The sequence below is a fragment of the Panthera uncia genome, chromosome F2, assembly GCF_023721935.1.
Source record: "Panthera uncia isolate 11264 chromosome F2, Puncia_PCG_1.0, whole genome shotgun sequence".
In the NCBI taxonomy this organism is placed as follows: domain Eukaryota; kingdom Metazoa; phylum Chordata; class Mammalia; order Carnivora; family Felidae; genus Panthera; species Panthera uncia.
Window position 1 is genome coordinate 61,109,495 of NC_064812.1, and position 18,672 is coordinate 61,128,166.

The following is an 18,672-nucleotide window of genomic DNA, read 5'->3' on the forward strand; positions in this document are numbered from 1 at the left end:
GGCACTTGAACTGAAACCCGTTTACCCATCCTGCTCAGGAATCATAGTTCCTGATAGGCGATGGTTGTCATCCAGAAGAAGATGGGTCCAATAGTTCCTTCACCTGCAGATGTTGGTTGGTATTAACTAGATGCTGGGTACATTCAAGTCAGCTTTCCTTCTAAAGTAGAAAGACAGGGGCACCTGGGTGGCTCAGTCAGTTAAGCGTCTGACTCTTGGTTTCGGTTCAGGTCATGATCTTATGTTTCGTGAGATGGAGACCCGCATTGACAGTGCAGAACCTTCTTGGGATTCTCTCTCTTTCTCTGCCCACCCCCCCCCCCCCCCCCCCCGCATAAATAAACTTAAACAAATAAAGTAGAAAGGTGGATTTGAATTAAAATAATTGTAGGGGTGCCTGGGTGGCTCAATCAGTTAAGTGTCCGATTTCAGCTCAGGTCATGATCCTGCGGTCCACGAGTTCGAGTTCGAGCCCCGCGTGGGGCTCTGTGCTGACAGCTCGGAGCCTGGAGCCTGCTTCGGATTCTATGTCTCCCTCTCTCTCTGCCCCTCCCCTGCTCACGCTCTGTCTCTCTCTCTCAAAAATAAACATTAAAAAAAAATTAAAAATTGTATAAATTGGCTATGTTCAATAAGCTAAGTAGCCATAGCAAACAACATACATTTTATACCTTCGTCTACTGTTGGTAACCACCACGTAACTGGATTTGGGATTGCAGGTTTTATTTTGACACGTAGAGGCAGAAGGTGCCAATACGTGTATATTAGTTCACTACTAGGGCCTGCCAGAACAAAGCACCACACTGTGTGACTTAAACAACAGAAATGTATTTTCCCACAATTCCAGAGGCTAGATGCCTAAGATCAAAGTGTCTGCAGGGTTGGTTTCTTGTGAGGCCTCTCTCCTTGGCTTATAGATGGCTGTCTTCTGCCTGTGACTTCACATGGTCTTCCCTCTGTGCCTGTGTTCTAATCTGGTGGTTTTATAAGGCCACCAGTCATATTGGATTGGGGCCCTTCCATGTGACCTCATTTAACCTTAATTACCTCTTTAAAACTCCTGTCTCCACATGTAGTCACACTCTGAGGTACTGGGGGTTAAGGATTCCAGGGGGAATTTGGGGGATGGGGTGGGGAGAGCAAAATTCAGCTCATAACAACCTGTCTTAGTCTCTGATTAAAAAGTCCCTTCTCTTTGAGCCTTATTCATCAGAATGGAGAGCCCATTTCCTCCTGGTCCTGCAAATAACCAGAATTCAGCTTCCTCACACAGCACTCCTTTTTTTCTCTTGCTGCCTTTTTTGAGAAATAAAAAAAGACAACCTGGTGACCTGCAAAAAGTAGTGACCCAGGAAGCAGAAGTCCTGGGTTCTAGTCCTACCGCAGCCACTAATCAGCTGTACGGTCTTGGGGAGGCCACTTAGCCCTTGGCACTTTATATTCTCTCTAAAATAAAGAGGTGGGACCAGATGACTGCTTAGGTTTCTCCTAGAGTTTATAGTTCAAGACTGTACCCAGTATTGTTTTACTGACCCAGACATTTATTCACTAATTACTTGAGTGTCAGAAGCATGACCTACTTCACATGCCCTTCCCCCCCAAGAAGGCTCAGTGGCATCCGACCGAAGTAGCTGCTCACACATTGTAACTCCTCATTCCCTTTCTTTTTTTTTTAACATTTTAACTCCAGTAAACAGTGTTATATTAGTTTCAGGTGTGCAGTATAGTGACTCAACACGTCCATTCAACACCTGGGGTTCATCACAAGTGCCCTCCTTCATCCCATCACCTATTTTACCCATCCCCCCACCACCCTCCCCTTTGGTAACCATCAGTTTGTTCTCTACAGTTAAGAGGCTGTTTCTTGGCCTCTCTCTCTCTCTTTTTTTCCTTTGCTCGTTTGTTTTGTTTCTTAAATTTCACATACGATTCTCATTCCTTTTCTCGGTGCCGTCTTTTCTGGTCAGGGATACTTTACAACACGCGAATCACTTCTGCAGTGAAAAATCTTTATGTTTCGACGGGTACAACTTTCTCTGCTAGATAGCATTTCAAATTGTGGATTCTTTTCCAGTTAATCTTTGCTTCCGAAGCTATTTCTTAAACATGTTAAAACTTTTCATTCAAACATATTTTAAAACATAATTACTCAACAGTTTCTCAAAGGCTCATCTTATAAACTCCCTAAATCATATCCTTCTCTCATTTATATAGTTGACTCTTGAATAACATGGGTTTGAACCGTGAAGGTTCACTTATATACAGATTTTTTGGATCGTTACAGGGAACTACTATAAATGCATTTTCTCTTCGTTATATTTTCTAAATAACATTCTTTTCTCTTACTTTATTGTAAGAATACGTTATATAATACATATAACATACAAAATTAATTGACTGCTTATGTTATCAGTAAGGCTTCCCATCGATAGGGGGCTGTTAGTGCTGTGTTTCCCTTTCTCTCTGCCCCTTCCCCATTCATACTGTCTGTCTCTCTCTCTCTATCTCAAAAATAAAATAAGAACATAATAGTAGGCTATTAGTAGTTAAGTTTTGGAGAGTCAAACAAAAGTCATATGTGGATTTTAACTTCATGGGGGGAGGGTTGGCATCTCTAAACCTCCATGTTATTCAAGGGTCAACTCTGTATGATATGCAATATACAGCCCTTTAAATGCTTCTTTTCAAACTGTTTCTGCTTTCTGTAAACGTTGGTATTGGCATATCCAATATTCTCAACGTTTATCACCAATCTTAAAGTATCTGTTTATAAACAACTCATTTTCTAATGGTCTCATTGAAGACACAAATTATAAAAGCTTTGATGGTCCTGTTTACCGTGCAGAGTAATATTAACACAACGAACCAGGAAGGTTTAATTCCGAAATAGCTATTCCAGCGTTAGCTACCCCGTGGTTACTTAATTAAGCAAATCAAGAAATCTTGTCAGTCAGTTTTAATGGTGGAGAATCATCTCCCCTCAGGAAGTCTTGTGGTCAGTGGGCAAAAATGGCCACCAGCTTCTCAAAAGTTGAAGGCATTATTATGTACTAAAGGTCACCCGCAACTTTTATAATAGAGGGCCAGCTGTGTAAACTGAAGATGTTGTCAAAAGGAAGTGCCAAGCAAAACTTTGGTGCTGTTTGCTGACTCTGCTGAAGGGCAGAGAAGCTAAATTCTTGCCAGTAGTTTAGAAAATTGCTTAGAAAAGCGTAGCCTCTGGGAGGTGCTTACTCCCCGGGGCCTGGGATCCAGTCCTGGAGATCACACTTGGCCTAGCACCTTGCTCCTCAAAATCTTTCTAATGACAAGGCCTGGATCCTGCGGGGTCAGGCTCAGGAAGCAGCTGGGCAGGCGTCGCTTCTAACTGGCCGAGTTAGGCTGCCAGTGCTTAAAACCTGGAAGTAATTCTTTAGATGGTTTGGAATCAGCATCAGCTATGATGTGGTTGCAGCATTGTCAACTGAAGTTGATTAAAACACGCGTCGTTCACTGTGACATTATAATTAAAAGAACCCAATTGCCAAATGGTGTGCGAGTTTTTGCAGGCCTAGAGCAAGAGTTCTTTCATGGTTTAAAAATGTGTTCATGCTCCGTGTCACATGATCTGAAACCATTGCCATTAGCTATAATTGCACGGAAGCAGTCAAATGGCACTGCCTCTGCCCCTATTGTCTACCTGAGACTCTTTAAAAAGTCACCCATGGGCCAGCCCCAAGGCGCGTATAGTGTAGTTAAGGAGATGAAATAGGTTTATGTGAAAAGGTTAGGGAACAGAACAGGATTTAACCATGATGCCCTCCTTTACATATGTGTCTGTACATGCATCTGTATATTTTTTTCTATCTGTGGGTGCTCAATGTTGGTTTAAAACAAAGCATTTGTAGTGGTTGCCACATGGGACAATAATGAATAGTACAATAAGAGAAAATACAAAGACTCCAAGGTGTAGAGAAAATAAGCATAGAGGTAAAACGGAGCCAGGGATAAAAAACATTCCAAAGAGTTCTAAAAGAGGGTGGCGGAAAGGCAGAAAAGAGGAACAAGCAAACGAATGTGAGGTTTTCCTTTTTGTTTTGACCACCAGGAAGTTCAGCTACAGGATTAACAGCATCCATCAGATAAAAACATATCAGTTGCTCAAGAGAAGCAGCTTTCCTGACCTGAGCACTGACAGAATTCTCTCCAGTGTTTCCCCATAAAGGAGAAATGATAGAACATGTCCTCAAACAATATTCATTTTTTTTCAAACAATATTCTTTAGTAAAATAATATCAGACTTCACCTTGTTTCATATAAAGCCTTCCACATAAAATAGGAGATAATTATAAAACAGAGGTCAGTAAATTTCTTTTTTTTTAATCTTTTTAATGTTTATTTTTGAGAGAGAGAGAGACACAGAGTGCGAGTGGGGGGAAGGGCAAAGAAGAGGAAGACACAGAATCTGAAGCAGGCTCCAGATTCTGAGCTGTCAGCACAGACCCCGACGCGGGGCTCAAACTCATGAACCGCGAGATCATGACCTGAGCTAAAGTCTGGCGCTTAACCGACTGAGCCACCCAGGCACCCCCCCCCCCTTGTAAATTTCTAAATAGAGGCTAAGGTACACAGTACGGTTGAGAATATATGTAGATCTGCTTTCATTCAAGAGTAAAACTGGGACCATTTCAAGAAAGCAGAGAGTAGAATATTCTTCATTTAATACTCTGGAATATTATTTTGTGAGTCTGGGCTTTTTTAACTGTCTTGTTCAAATGGAAGTACAACATACATGTAGTACAGTGTGTTAAAATCGAATCTCAAATGTATGGTTCAATGAACATTTACATCTGCATAATTGTTCAAAACTATCGCCCAGATCAAGATTTAGAACAACTCTAGCAACCGAGAAGGTCCCTCATTCTCGTTCCCAGTAAATACTCTTCACTGTTGATTTCTAACACAATTGATTAACTGTGCCTTTATGTGAGCTTCAAACAAATCCATTAATACAGTATGTACTCTTTTGACTCTTGCTCAATATAAGTGTCCCTGAGATCCACCCCCCCCTCCTTTTTTGGCATAGCAGTTTTCAGTTTTTTTCATTGCTGTGTCATATTCTATTATACAAATATACCACATTTTATTTCTCTTTTATCCCATTGATGTACCTTGGATTGTTTCCCGCTTCTCCGTTATTATGAATAACATGGCTGTGAAAACTCTTGTGCGTGTCTTTTCCTGGACATGTGCACTCATTTCTTCCAGGAATGGAATGGCCGATCATAGGGCAAATGAGTGCTTAGATTTAGATGACACTGCTAAACTGTTCTCCAAAACCAGTACATACTTCTACCAGCATGTTTGAGTTTTGCAATTGTTCCACAGCTTCGCTAATCCTTGCTACTGTTAACCTTCAGCAATTCTGGGGCACCTGGGTGGCTCGGTCAGTTGAGCATCCGACTCAGGTCGGATCTCGTGGTTTGTGGGTTCGAGTCCCACATTGGGCTCTGTTTGTGCTGACAGCTCAGAGCTTTGCATTCTCTCTCTCTCTCTTTCAAAAATAAATAAACATTAAAAAAATTTTTAAAACTTTGTAGCAATTCTGATAGTAGATAGTAGTATCTCATTGTGATTTTAATTTGTATTTCCTTGATGAGTTGAGTACCTTTTCTTATGCCTGTTTGTCATTTGGTTAGCCTCTTTCGTCTGTTTTTAAAAATTGGATTGTCTTGGGGCGCCTGGGTGGCTCAGTCGGTTGGGCGTCCGACTTCAGCTCAGGTCATGATCTCGCGGTGCGTGAGTTCGAGCCCCGCGTCGGGCTCTGTGCTGACAGCTCAGAGCCTGGAGCCTGTTTCAGAATCTGTGTCTCCCTCTCTCTCTGACCTTCCCCCATTCATGCTCTGTCTCTCTCTGTCTCAAAAATGAATAAGTGTTAAAAAAATTAAAAAAAAAATTAGATTGTCTTTTTCTTTTGTAGGAATTCTTTTTTTTGTTTTTTTGTTTTGTTTTGTTTTTTTTTACTGTGTGTTTATTCTGAGAGAGAGCCAAGGAGGGGCAGAGAGAGAGGGAGAGAGAAAATCCCCAGCAGACTCCATGCTGTCAGCACAGAACCCTACATGAGGGTCGATCTCACAAACTGTGAGATCATTACGTGAGCTGAAATTAAGAGTAGACACGTAGGGGGCGCCTGGGTGGCGCAGTCGGTTAAGCGTCCGACTTCAGCTCAGGTCACGATCTCGCGGTCCGTGAGTTCGAGCCCCGCGTCAGGCTCCGGGCTGATGGCTCGGAGCCTGGAGCCTGTTTCCGATTCTGTGTCTCCCTCTCTCTCTGCCCCTCCCCCGTTCATGCTCTGTCTCTCTCTGTCCCAAAAATAAATAAAAAAAGTGTTGAAAAAATTAAAAAAAAAAAAAAAAAAAAAAAAAGAGTAGACACGTGGGGCACCCGGGTGACTCAGTCGGTTGAGCATCTGACTTCAGCTCAGGTCTTGATCTCGCAGTTGGCAAGTTCAAGCCCTGCATCTCTGCTCATAGCAGAGCGCAGGCTTCAGATTCTCTGCTCCCCTAGCTCTCTGCACCTCCCCCGCTCACTCACTCTATCTCTCAAAAATAAATAAACCTTAAAAAAAAAAAAGATTCATGGGGCAACTGGGTGGCTCAGTCAGTTAAGCCTCTGACTTAGGCTCAGGTCATGATCTCATGGCTGGTGAGTTCGAGCCCCATGTCAGGCTCTGGGCTGACAGCTCAGAGCCTGGAGCCTGCTTCGGATTCTGTGTCTCCCTCTCTCTCTCTCTGCCCCTTCTCCACTCGCACTCTGTCTCTTTCTTTCTTAAAAATAAATAAATATTAAAAAAAAATTAAAAAAAAAAGATTCAGATGCTTAACTGACTCAGTCACCTGTCACCCCAGAATTCTTTATGTATTCTCAATATGAGTCCTTTGTTGGGTTTGTGTATTATAAGTACTTTTGCCCAGGCTATGTCTAGCCTTTTTACTATGTTAATATGGGTTTGTTTGTTTTTTTTTTCATTTTTTGGGTTTTTGTTTTTGTTTTTTTGTTTGTTTTGTTTTGTTTGATGAACAAAAGGTCCTGAGGCTTTGGTAGGAGTTGGGCAGAAAAAAAGAGGATAGCAAAGGGTATTCTCTGGCAAGAATGTGTACTACAGCATAATGTTATGGTAAAATGCTTAAATTATAGGTACAAGTAGAAAACAAGAGAGTGGAGAATAAGGTGGTAATTGTATGGTAGATAAGTGCAAGAAAAATCCGGGTCTTTGTAGACAGTTTGGGCTCAAAGACTTAGCGAATGTTCACACTGGGAAGGTTTTGGGGGATCATCTGCTTGAACTCCTCATTTTACAGATGAAAGTGAAGCCTAAGAAAGTTAAATAATAATGTGCAGTAATTAAATTAGACTTGAAGTAGAAAATGAAATTAGAGCTGCTTCTTAAAGAATATGTGAACTACACCTGGGAAGATTTTCTGTGTTAGTCCTCATGTCAAATAGCCGTCCCATTGTCCTAATAATACCTTTGAATTTCTAAGATTGTTTCCTGGAACTAATTTTTTTTTTTTTTTTTTGGAAAGGAGGGAATTGGGAAAATGTGGTTACTGCTGGCAAACCACCTACTCGATGTGTGATCGAGATGAAATCATTTAGCTTCTAGGAGACTCTTGCTGGAAATCTAAAGGACAATAATGAGTCATTACCTCATTCCCCACTCCTGAATTTCGAACTACCTGAGAGGCGACGTGGGGTCACACACACGGAGTTATAAAACAGCACCTCTATTACCAATAAGGCTGAATGGGAAAGCGTGAGTACTTATCACACTTGTAGTCTCTGATGTTTACACTCCTCTCCCTTCCCCCAGCGTGACCTTGACACAACCCCCTTGCAGGAGAGTTTGGGTGTGCAGGGCACAAATGCTTACCCAGAACCCCACCCTCGTGCCCTCTGGCGAGAGGAGAGAAGGAGGACCACACCTCCAGACGTCCGATGAGAGGCAGGCTTGTGTTTGCATAGCACTTTTTCTAGGGTCAGGGTTCTGATTCTGCCTCCACCACTGCGGTGGCAAGTGCTCCACATCAGGCCCGGGGCCTGGTACCAGGTCTGACTGCCCTCTGCATGGTAGGAAGTCTTAACCAGAGCGGCCCTTCACTATGGGCTGTGAGGATTCTGGCCCACCGCTCAAACCATGAAACTGGACACTACTGTGGTTCTCCCCAAACCATTCATACTAATTAAACTCTATTTCTGAGATCCTAATCTTTGGAGGCAGTGTAGGGACTTCACAGGTCTCTTGAAAAGTTGGCAAAAGCTCCTCTCCTTTCAGTAAAAGGCACAACAAACGCAATTTTCTGTATTGTTCCCCAAGATTCATAAAAGCCCTAAACTCACCCATGGAGCCCTTAGGATGACTTAGGCATCGGTGAAAAACCCCTGTAATTGGATTAGGAGAATGACTGCAGATTTTAATTTAAAACCCAATACACTTTTAAATACAATATAAAGAAAAACAAAGACCATAATCCATTTATCCAGAGCTAATTAAGAACTTGGAATGACAGCTTCTAAAACCAGTAAATTCTTTGTTCTCCTCATTGGCTTACTCTTCTACCCATTTGCACTTTTATTCTGTAAAGTCTGTTCTCTCCTTGATTAAAAGTTCTTCCTACATGATTCAGAGGAACGAGAAAACTAGATGGATATAGGATTTTAAGTTCTTAGCCTCTAATTTTTCTCCATTGCCATGCTCTTTTAGAATGAACACATTATTTGATTTTATACAGATTTATTTTTGGTGCTCTAAAGGGAGATGTTTCAAATAGGAACATAAAATTTTTATTAGTTGCACACATATGAAAACTCACAGTTTCTCTCAGTGTGAAATATTTGATCATTTAAAAAATTTAAATGATTCTTTGGATGAAAACATTTTATGTTGATGCTTTATGTAATATTTGTAAGCGTAAATTTGAAAAGCAATGTTTCCATCTACTTTTATTCACAAAAATAAATCCACAAAATTTAATACATACCACCAGCAGTTTGGAATAGAAATGTGTGTCAATCAGTCAGGTCCTCCCCCAATTTTTATCTTTGGAATCCAGTCCCACTTGTAAATGACCATGAGAGTGTTTAAGGGGTTTGGCAAACTCAGCTGAAGGCTGCTGAAAGGGGCACAGGGCTTTGCATATTGCTTACATGTGGCCTGTGAAGAATTTCACAGGCATGCTCCCAACCCAGCACCTGTTCCCTACCCTCTAGTGCCCCTGGGACAGGTCAGTTTGGAGCTAAGGCCTGTGCTGTCAGCCAGCAAGTGGAAAGGGGGTTGTGGTAAGATATGCTTCCCAGGACTGGTGTGGTGGTGGGCAGTAGGATGATGCCTGGTGATAGAAGATATAATACATCCCTGGGAGTGTAATAGATTTCCCAGGAGTCTTCAGTAAGAGGGCAACAGAGTCAGTATTTGCTACTGGACAGCAAAGCATGTATCTCTTGTAAGGGCCTTCTTGTAGATGGGCAAGCTAGACTGTCATGGGGTTACCTGGGAGAATCTCTGGAGCACCAAAAGGCAAGGCATCAAAAGGTGCTTTGTCTCTGTCTGGCCCAGTAGGACATAGGGGCTACTTTTTGGATGATATGTAGTAATTCCCTCCTGCAGATGACATGGCCTTGCTCCAGAATCCTAGGAGTCTCAGCTGTGATTCTGCTAAAGCTAGCCATATGCTCCCCATGGCGTCTTGCTCCATCGCAGATACCTCTAGTGCCATACACTTTCCAGTTGGGCTGCTTGAGTCACCCTCTGTTTGCAAGGCATAGTGGTAATGTCGCCCAAGAAATGAATGAAAGCAGTATCCCATTGTGTAGAATATATTGTCTTCAAAACCTGTAGAAGCCTAAGAAGGGTTGTGCTTCCTTCTCAGTGATGGATGAGTGTAACTCATCCTTTCCTTCGGAGAGGATTTCCCCCATATGCCTAGGTCTCTGTACAGGCCAGCTACACGCTTTGCAGGGCCCAGTGCAAAACGAAAGTGTGGGATCTTGGCCAAGGGTAGGGTTTGTAGCCCTCCCATGTGCCCGCCACCCCAACCCACAGCAGCCACATGACCTACAGGGATTTCGACCTCTGTGCCTGGACACAAGTGGTGCCCAGGTTGGGAGTTCCCTCATTGCAAGTATCAAGTTGAGAGCAAACTTATGACCCATGGCAAAACCAAGGCATGACAGTCAGTGCTTTGGTTCGTTTGGTTCTCATGATCACTCTCCAAGGTAGGTGATAAAAGAAATATGTAACATTTGCCTGGCACTTTACAATCAGTATGTGCTTCCTTTTTCATTGACCAATTTGATGCTTACTCTCCTGTTCCTCATTCTTGTACAGTGCACACTTCAGCAAAATTGATTCTTAGAATTTTCTGAGCACAATATTCTGTTCTTTAGTTCATCTTTTTCCACAGGACATGGCTATTTGGAAATAAAAAGGTCCTTCCACACTTTTATCTTCTAAAACTCTCCTGAGACAAGCATCAGGTTTTTTTTTTTTTTTCCCTTTTCCCCAGTGACGATGGGTGGCTGTGGGTAATCGGGTCATCACAGCAGGGGTAACCTGCCCCAGTGCCTTCCTGGACCAGTGGACTTGACCAGCCGATGCGTGTGGCCCAAGTATAATTCAGTAGCTACCCCTGCATGTCTTTGGAAGACCGTGTGGAAGTCCCAGAAATTTGGAGATGTTGTGGCTGAGACAACCTTCTCCTTTTTGTTAAACTTTATGCCATGACACAAGGAAACAATTAATCCTCTCACTTTGCTCCTTATTCACCCTTTGTTCCTCAGCCCAAAACTAGTACCTCATCCTTCCTCAGCCAAGCTCATTTCCTCAGCTTGAAGAAGAAACAAGAAGCAATCTTGCAGTTGTATTTGGGGGTCAATGTAAGGACACAGCAAAGGAAAAGCTCTTGTTAACTTTGCATTTGGGCCCGTTTTTATGCATTACATCACCACTTTCAGTTCTTGCCTTCTACCCTGTATGTTTGCATACCCAAGAAAATGCGCACACACACACACACACACACACACACACACACAGTGGACACTACTGGGGATATGGTCATATTCTTCCCACATCCTGCTGGTTTTCCCCAGCTTCCCCAGAGGCCACATAAAAAGTCTTTTTGTATATTCTAAATATTTGCTGAAGACTAAAGGGGAAAGAATGTGAGTGAATTTTGCATTTAAAAAAAAACCTGCTAAGCATTAGAAAAAGTCTAAGTATTTTTCTGTTTCTTGACAATTCACAGAAGCTCAGTTTCTCTTTGTTTCTGCTCCAGTGTTGTCAATCTGATTGTGATTGATTCCAATGAAATCCTTCCCACCACTCCTTCCAAAAAACCATGCAGACACAGACAGAGAGACAGACACACACACACACACACACACACACACACACACACGACTTTGAAGTTTTAAACAGAATGAATCAGGGTAGGGCTTGAGAAAGACGATGGTATTTGAACAAAGTCTTGAAGAAGGTGAGAAAGTGAGCTTTGTAGCTATTTGGGGGAAGAGCTTTCCCAGAAAAGAGGACAGTCAGTACAAAATCCCTGAGACAGGGATATTCAAGGCATACTATAGTAGCAGCAAGGAGGTGAAGAAATGTGAAGAAGAGTGGGGACCAAATGGTGTAGGTTATTGTGGACCATTATCAAGAGTTTGCCTTTACCCTCAGTAAAGTGGGAACCACCTATGGGTTTTGAGCAGAGAAACATCATGACATGGCTTATGTCTTCAAAGAACCAGGTGGGAAATTAGGAAGTATAATCACAGTGGGAGCATGAATTTTTATTTACATATACACCCGTTATAACCACCACTAAGAAGGGATAAAATATTCTCAGCACCTCTCCTGTATCCCCTCTTTCAGTTGATACTTATGCACAAGTGTACCCACTACTCTTACAGATTTGTTTTGCCACTTTTTGATTCCATATAAACAGAAAATAATATATACACTTTTCTGTCTCGTGTCTGTTGCTCAGTATTTTGTCTGTGAGTTTTGTCTATGGTGTTGCATATATTGGCGATTTATTCTTTTCATTGCTGTTCAGTCTTCCGTTCTATTAATAGGCACAATGTATTCACTCTATTGTTGATGGAGATTTGTTTTCAATTTTTGGTTTTTTTATGAATGAAGTTGCCTTGAATATAGTTGTACATATCATTTCTTGAGCATATGCATTCATTTTCCTTGAGTTTGTAATTAGAAATGGAATAGGTGGGTGATAGGTTAGACATATGTCTAACTTTGGCAGATACAGCCAGTGTCCAATGTAGTTGAACTGATTTAAATTTCCACCAGCAATGGGTGAGTACTCCAGTTACTCTACATCCTTAACAACACTTGATATTATTAGTCCTTTAACTTTAACCATCCTGGTAGATCAGCAATGGCATATTGTGGCCTAATTTGCATTTTCCTGATTTTTTAAAAAGATTTATTTATTTATTTTGAGAGACAGAGAGAGAAAGAGGGAGAGTGTGAGTAGGAGAGGGACAGAGAGAGAGAGAGAGAGAGAATCCCAAGCAGGTTCTGTACTGTCAGTGCAGAGCTCAACACTGGGCTTTATCTCACGAATCATGAGATCATGACCTGAGCTGAAATCCAAGAGTCCAATGCTTAATCGACTGAGCCACCCAGGTGTCCCTGCGTTTTTGTGATTAATGATGTTGGACACCTTGCCATGTACTTATTGGCCGTTTGGATAGCCTTTTATGAAGTACCTATTTAGATCTTTTGCCCATTTTTAAATTTTGGGTTATCAATGTTTTTCGTTATTGGTTTGCAGGAGTTCTTTATATATCCTGGATAGAAGTCCCTTGTTAGATACATGTTTTGTGAGTACCTTTTCCTAGTCTATCACTTTCCTTTTCATTCTCTTAATGGTGTTTTTTGAGAAATAGAAATTCTAAGTTTTAATGAAGATTAATTTACTAATATTTTCTTTTATGGATGCTTTCTCTGCCATGATAAAGAAAGTATTGGTTCTCTCTTAACTTTCCTCCTAAAGAGAAAAGTTAGAGAAATCGAAACAACTTTGGTCTCACTAGTGTTCAGGTAGGCCTGCGACTGAACCGCCCACAAGAATACCTTGTCTCTTCTCCTCTTCTTTCTTCTTTTCCTTCTCCTGCTCCTCCTCCCTTCCTCCACTTCCTCCTTCTTTTTCGTTCTCCATCAGAAGAGAAATCCTGGCTTCGGTTTCCCCTGTAGCAACTACCGATGCTGCTGATTATTTTCGGGCATGTATAGGCCTCCCCAGCTGGATGACAGGAAAAGTAGCAGGCAGAATATAACAAAGGACTCTAGCCGATCCACTTGCTTTGCAAATGTATATTAGGCTCATCATGTAAAGGAATTGGCCCAGTTTTGTAGAAACCACGTGGAGACACCACCAGGCAAAGGCAGTATCATTTTTATTCCATACCATATACAGCACATTGCAGCGTCTTGGCACATAGTAGGCACTTGGAAAATATTTTTTTGAAGGATTAGTAGATTGATTCTAAAAAAAGAAAAATCAAGAAATAGGTTCTTGAATTCAGTGTAACACCTTACAAGTTATCATTATTCCCGGTATAATGTGGGAGATGGTGTCGTAAGTGCATTTCTGGTCAATCAGTGACTTTTATCTTAAAAATTATTGGCAGCTTTGGCTAGCACATGTTTCCTATTTTTTTAAATACTATTTATGCAAATACAATTATATATTTTATATGTTTGCTACCTCATATGCTTACAGAGTGTTAAATTAAAAATATTTTAATGCTCAGCTTTTTGTTTATTATTTACTTTGTATATTCTGGTAAATTATATGAATTTCTTTTTTGCTTTTCTAAAGTAACGGAGTTTGTGTATAATTTCCTTTTTTATGTTCTTGCAGTTAATATATTCACTTAATATCTTACAACATTACAACAGGTATCTAACTTGTTGCCTAATATTTATTTAAAACTAGTTTTTTGTTTGGTTTTTGGAGAGAGAGATTAGAGAGGGAGAGGAAGAGGGAGAGGGAGAGGGAGGGGGAGAGGGAGAGGGAGAGAAAGAATCTTAAGCAGGCTTTATGCCCAGCATAGAACCTGACATAGGAATCAATCTCACAACCGTGAGATCATGGCCTGATCTGAAATCAAAAGTCAGACACTTAACTGACTGAACCAACCAGGTACCCCCAAACTAGTTTTAATACTAGAACTCCAGGAACTTTTCTGAATCAAGTTTTGACATTAGTTTCTGAAAGTTTATTCATCAGAAAATAAAGATCAAATTGTCTTGCACATTGAAAAAAAAAAAGCCATTTTTACCTCAAAGAAATTTCCTTAGACCTTCTAAAGCTTATATACACACATACAGGCGACATCTTTTCATTTGTATGGGGTAGATACATATAAATGATGTTAGTTTTAGAATATTCTGAGCAGGTTGATATTTTACTTAAAGATGTATTTAAAATTGAAACTTAAACAGTCCCTTTAGTTGATGTTTTTGGTAAATCAGATATAATGTTTCACTTCCTTGGTGCTAAATCCACTGACATGCATTATTTTGGACTCCACAAGACTGGGAAATTAAGTTCAGGTTGGAAAACAAGAAAGGCATTCATGGGATTTTTACTTTTTGGCTGAAGTTACCTGCATTTTTTTTTTCGCGTTAGAGGGTAAATAAATTGCTTAGAGGCTAATCTTAATCTCTCACTTTTACAGACAAATCAATGGGATTTAGTTGAAATGGTTCAAGACAATGCATGTGTACAAGTGACTTAACAGGTGAAGAGAATAGAAAACAGCATCTGCTCTCCGCCAAGTTATTGCTTTTGTACTGCTGTATAAAGGCAAACAAAGGTTGCTTACACAGCCTCATTTTGTATCCTGATAATCTCATGTCGTATACAGATAATCCCCATTTACATTTTCACACATCTGTAAAAGAACATTTTAATAATCATGTCTTTTCTGTTGATTAGAACTGTCATGATTCAATAGCCTTGGGTTTTCTTAGCCTGGGAATGTACAAGATTAGGCAGGAATTACAGACAAAATTGAGGAAACTTTAACAATACATTATGGATAAACTTTACTTAGGAGTAAAGCACCAGGGATTTTCTTTTTCTTTTTCTTCTCTCTCTCTCTCGCGCTGTTGTTGTTGTTTGAGAGTGAAAGAAATGAGCAGATGAGGAAATGAAAAATTTAAGTGACTGCGTGTATTTCTCAAAATACCAGGGATGATAGAGAATCAGAGAAGATTTAAGAAAGATGGAGTAAAAATGATTCTCTTCCAGTTCATTGCTTCCGGTCTCTTTGGACTGTTTGCGGAAAATTCAGACCATTGCACCATGAACGTCTTACGTAGAAATAATTTTTGTTCACCCACATAGCTCACTGACAGGTATTAATGGAAGGGCAGAGACGGAACCACAGCTGAGTGGTGTTCAGGTATCTCAGGAAATGCTATCCACTGTTGAGTGATAGGGTATCTTCACCCTCACTTCTCAGAGTCCGGGTGTAGTTGCTGGTGCCAGGGGATTCCAGCTGTGATTTTCGAAGCTCTAAAATAGTGCCCCCAAGGAGCCAGTCCCAGGGGACTTTCCCGTAAGGCAAGTATTCTAAAGGTATTGGTTTTGATGACCTCTGTTCCTTCAGAACAGGCTGGAGAGACGGCAGCAAACAATACAGACCAAAAATAAACAGATCCCTACCCTCATGGAGCTTATAGTAGGGGAGAGAGCATTGACGGGAAATACAATATAATAAATAAGGAAATTACGCACGTTAAAATGGAACACGGAAAGGTAAAGAAAATTAGAGCAGGGTAAAGGGGAGAGGAAATGGTGGAGACCAGTCAGTCGGGTGTGATTTTTGGTAAGAGAGGCAGAGGAGGTAGGCCTTACTGATAAATCGTATTGAAGCCAAATCCTGAAGGAAGTGATAAAGGTGTGTTATGGAGAATTCAGGGGGGATCTCTCCAGGTGGATGGAACACCTGCAGAGGCCTGAATGAAGGAGCTTGCTTGTGGGTTGGGGAACCAGCAAAGAGTTCAGTGGCTGCTGTAGAGGGGATGAAGTGAGGAAAGTTGGAGGTGACGTCAGACAGATAAAGGTGGGTGCCCTGGGGGGGCGGGTGGGGCCCGTGTCCTACAGAGTCTCACAGGCCATTATTGTAAAGCATTTGGCTTTTGTTCTCAGAAGAACGGAGAGTCCGAGAGTCTTGCAAGGCTGGAAGCAGATCCTGTCGTTTTGCATTCCTCTTGATGCCCACAAAAGAATGTTATGCCAAAATATTCTCTGGTAACCCGAAGGTACCTGGTGCAGGGTAGGTGCTCAGTAAATATTTGTTGAATGGATGAATGAGAAATAGAGACACGCCCGTGCCCAGGTTTTTGATCAGTCTGAGGATACAGTGCCTCATCGTGGGATCCGTGTGGTTTCTCTGCCCAGGGCTCTATGACTAATTAAGCTGTATATTTTCCATGGAAGTCCTCATGGGCCTCCTCTCATCCCACGGTGAGTATGTTAAGGGTTTGGCAGCTGTTTCCTCTAGACCAGTGCACAATGACTTGAGAAGGATCTCAGAGCCACCTCTGCCTTTATGGCTGGTGTCCACAGCACGTAGGCAGGATTCCTCTTGCTAACTCTTCTCTGGCTGAGCGGCTGTTCATAGGTAGAGGTCCTGGAAGTGAGAACTTCATCTTTATGAAGCCCTTTCATTCACTTCCCACGTTTTCAGCACAGCCACGGGTTCTTCAAGGACAGCATTTCTTAGAGTGACTATTGAGCAAAGTATGAGCGTACTAGTCCTTTGCCGCCTCTCACTTCTCTGTCTCTGTAGATGGCTCTATTGGACCATCGCTAATTGTGTTTCTCTTCAGCGTCGGTGATAGATTTGCACTGGTGCATCTATATCAAATAATGTCTGTGGATACCTTTATTTACAAAGTTGGGCGCTGATATTTTTCTGCTTCCTTTACCTTATCAGTCTTTCAAATGTTCTTTTTTTTAAATGTTTATTTATTTATTTGGGGGGGGGGGGTAGAGGGAGAGGGGCTGAGAGAGGAAGAAAGAGAACCCTAAGTAGGCTCCGTGCCGTCAGCCCAAAACCCCACACGGGCTCGATCTCACAAACCATGAGATCATGACCTGAGCCGAAATCAAGAGTAGCTCAACCAATGGAGCCACCCGGGTGCCCCTCAGACGTTCTTAAAAATAATTGTCGCTGGGGCACCTGGGTGTCTCAGTTCGTTGAGCATGCAACTTCAGCTCGGGTCAGGATCCCACGGTTGGTGAGGTTGAGCCCTGAGGGGGCTCGTCGCTGTCAGCACAGGGCTCACTTTGGATCCTCTGTGCCCCTCTCTCTCTGCCCCTCCCCCACTCATGCTCGCTCTCTCAAAAATACATACACATTTTTATTTATTTTTTAAAAAAATTTTTTTCAACGTTTTATTTATTTTTGAGACAGAGAGACACAGAGCATGAATGGGGGAAGGGCAGAGAGAGAGGGAGACACAGAATCGGAAGCAGGCTCCAGGCTCTGAGCCATCAGCCCAGAGCCCGACGCGGGGCTCGAACTCACGGACCGCGAGATCGTGACCTGAGCTGAAGTCGGACGCCCAACTGACTGAGCCACCCAGGTGCCCCAAAAAATACATACACATTTTTAAAAAAAGAAAAAGAAAAAGAAAAAGAATTGCTGTTGACCTTTATTTCCCTCAGGTCTATCAGGATATAATTTACATCGAATGAAATCCACAAATTGCTTTCCCTTCCATTTTAACTATGTTAAAGTGCACAAGCCAGCGTTTTTTAGTATGTTCACAATGTGTGCGACCATCACCACTCTCTAATACTAACATATTATGGTCACCCCAAAAAGGACCACAGAACCGTTAGCAATCATACCCAGTTCTTCCCTCTTCCAGCCGTTGGCAACCACTAATCTACCTTCTGTTTCTATGGATTTGCCTATTCTGGACATTTCATATACATAGAATCCTAGAGTATGTGACCTTTTGTGTTTATCCATTTAGCATAATATCTTCAAGGTGATCCGTGTTGTGGCATGTATCAGTACTTTACTCCTTTTCGTGGCCTGATTATGCTCCAGTGTACGGGTATACCAACTCTTTATTCATTCATCAGTTGATGGACATTTGCATTACTTTTTACTTTTTTTGGCTAACATAATGCTGCTATGAACATTCTCTTCCGAGTTTTATGTAAATGTGTTTTCATGTGTCTTGGATAGGAGTGCTGCCACTCTTAGGTATATGTTTATAGTTTTGTGTTTAATTTTTTGAAGAAAGACCAATCTATTATTCCACAGCAGCTGCACTGTTTTACATTCCCATCAGCAGTATATGGGGGTTTCAATTTCTCCACAGCCTCATCAACCCGTTGTTTTTTCCTTCTTTCTCTCTCTCTCTTTTTATTATAGCCACAGTCATGCTAGTGAAATGGTACATCATCATAGTTTTGGCTCTTATTTCCCCAGTGGCTAATGATGTTGAGCACTTTTTCATGAGCTTATTGGCCATTTGTGTATTTTCTCAGAGAAATGTCTACTCAGATTCATTGCCTTTTTGGAATTAGATTATTATCTTTTTATTATTGCATGGTAGCAGTTTTTTACATAGTCTACGTACAA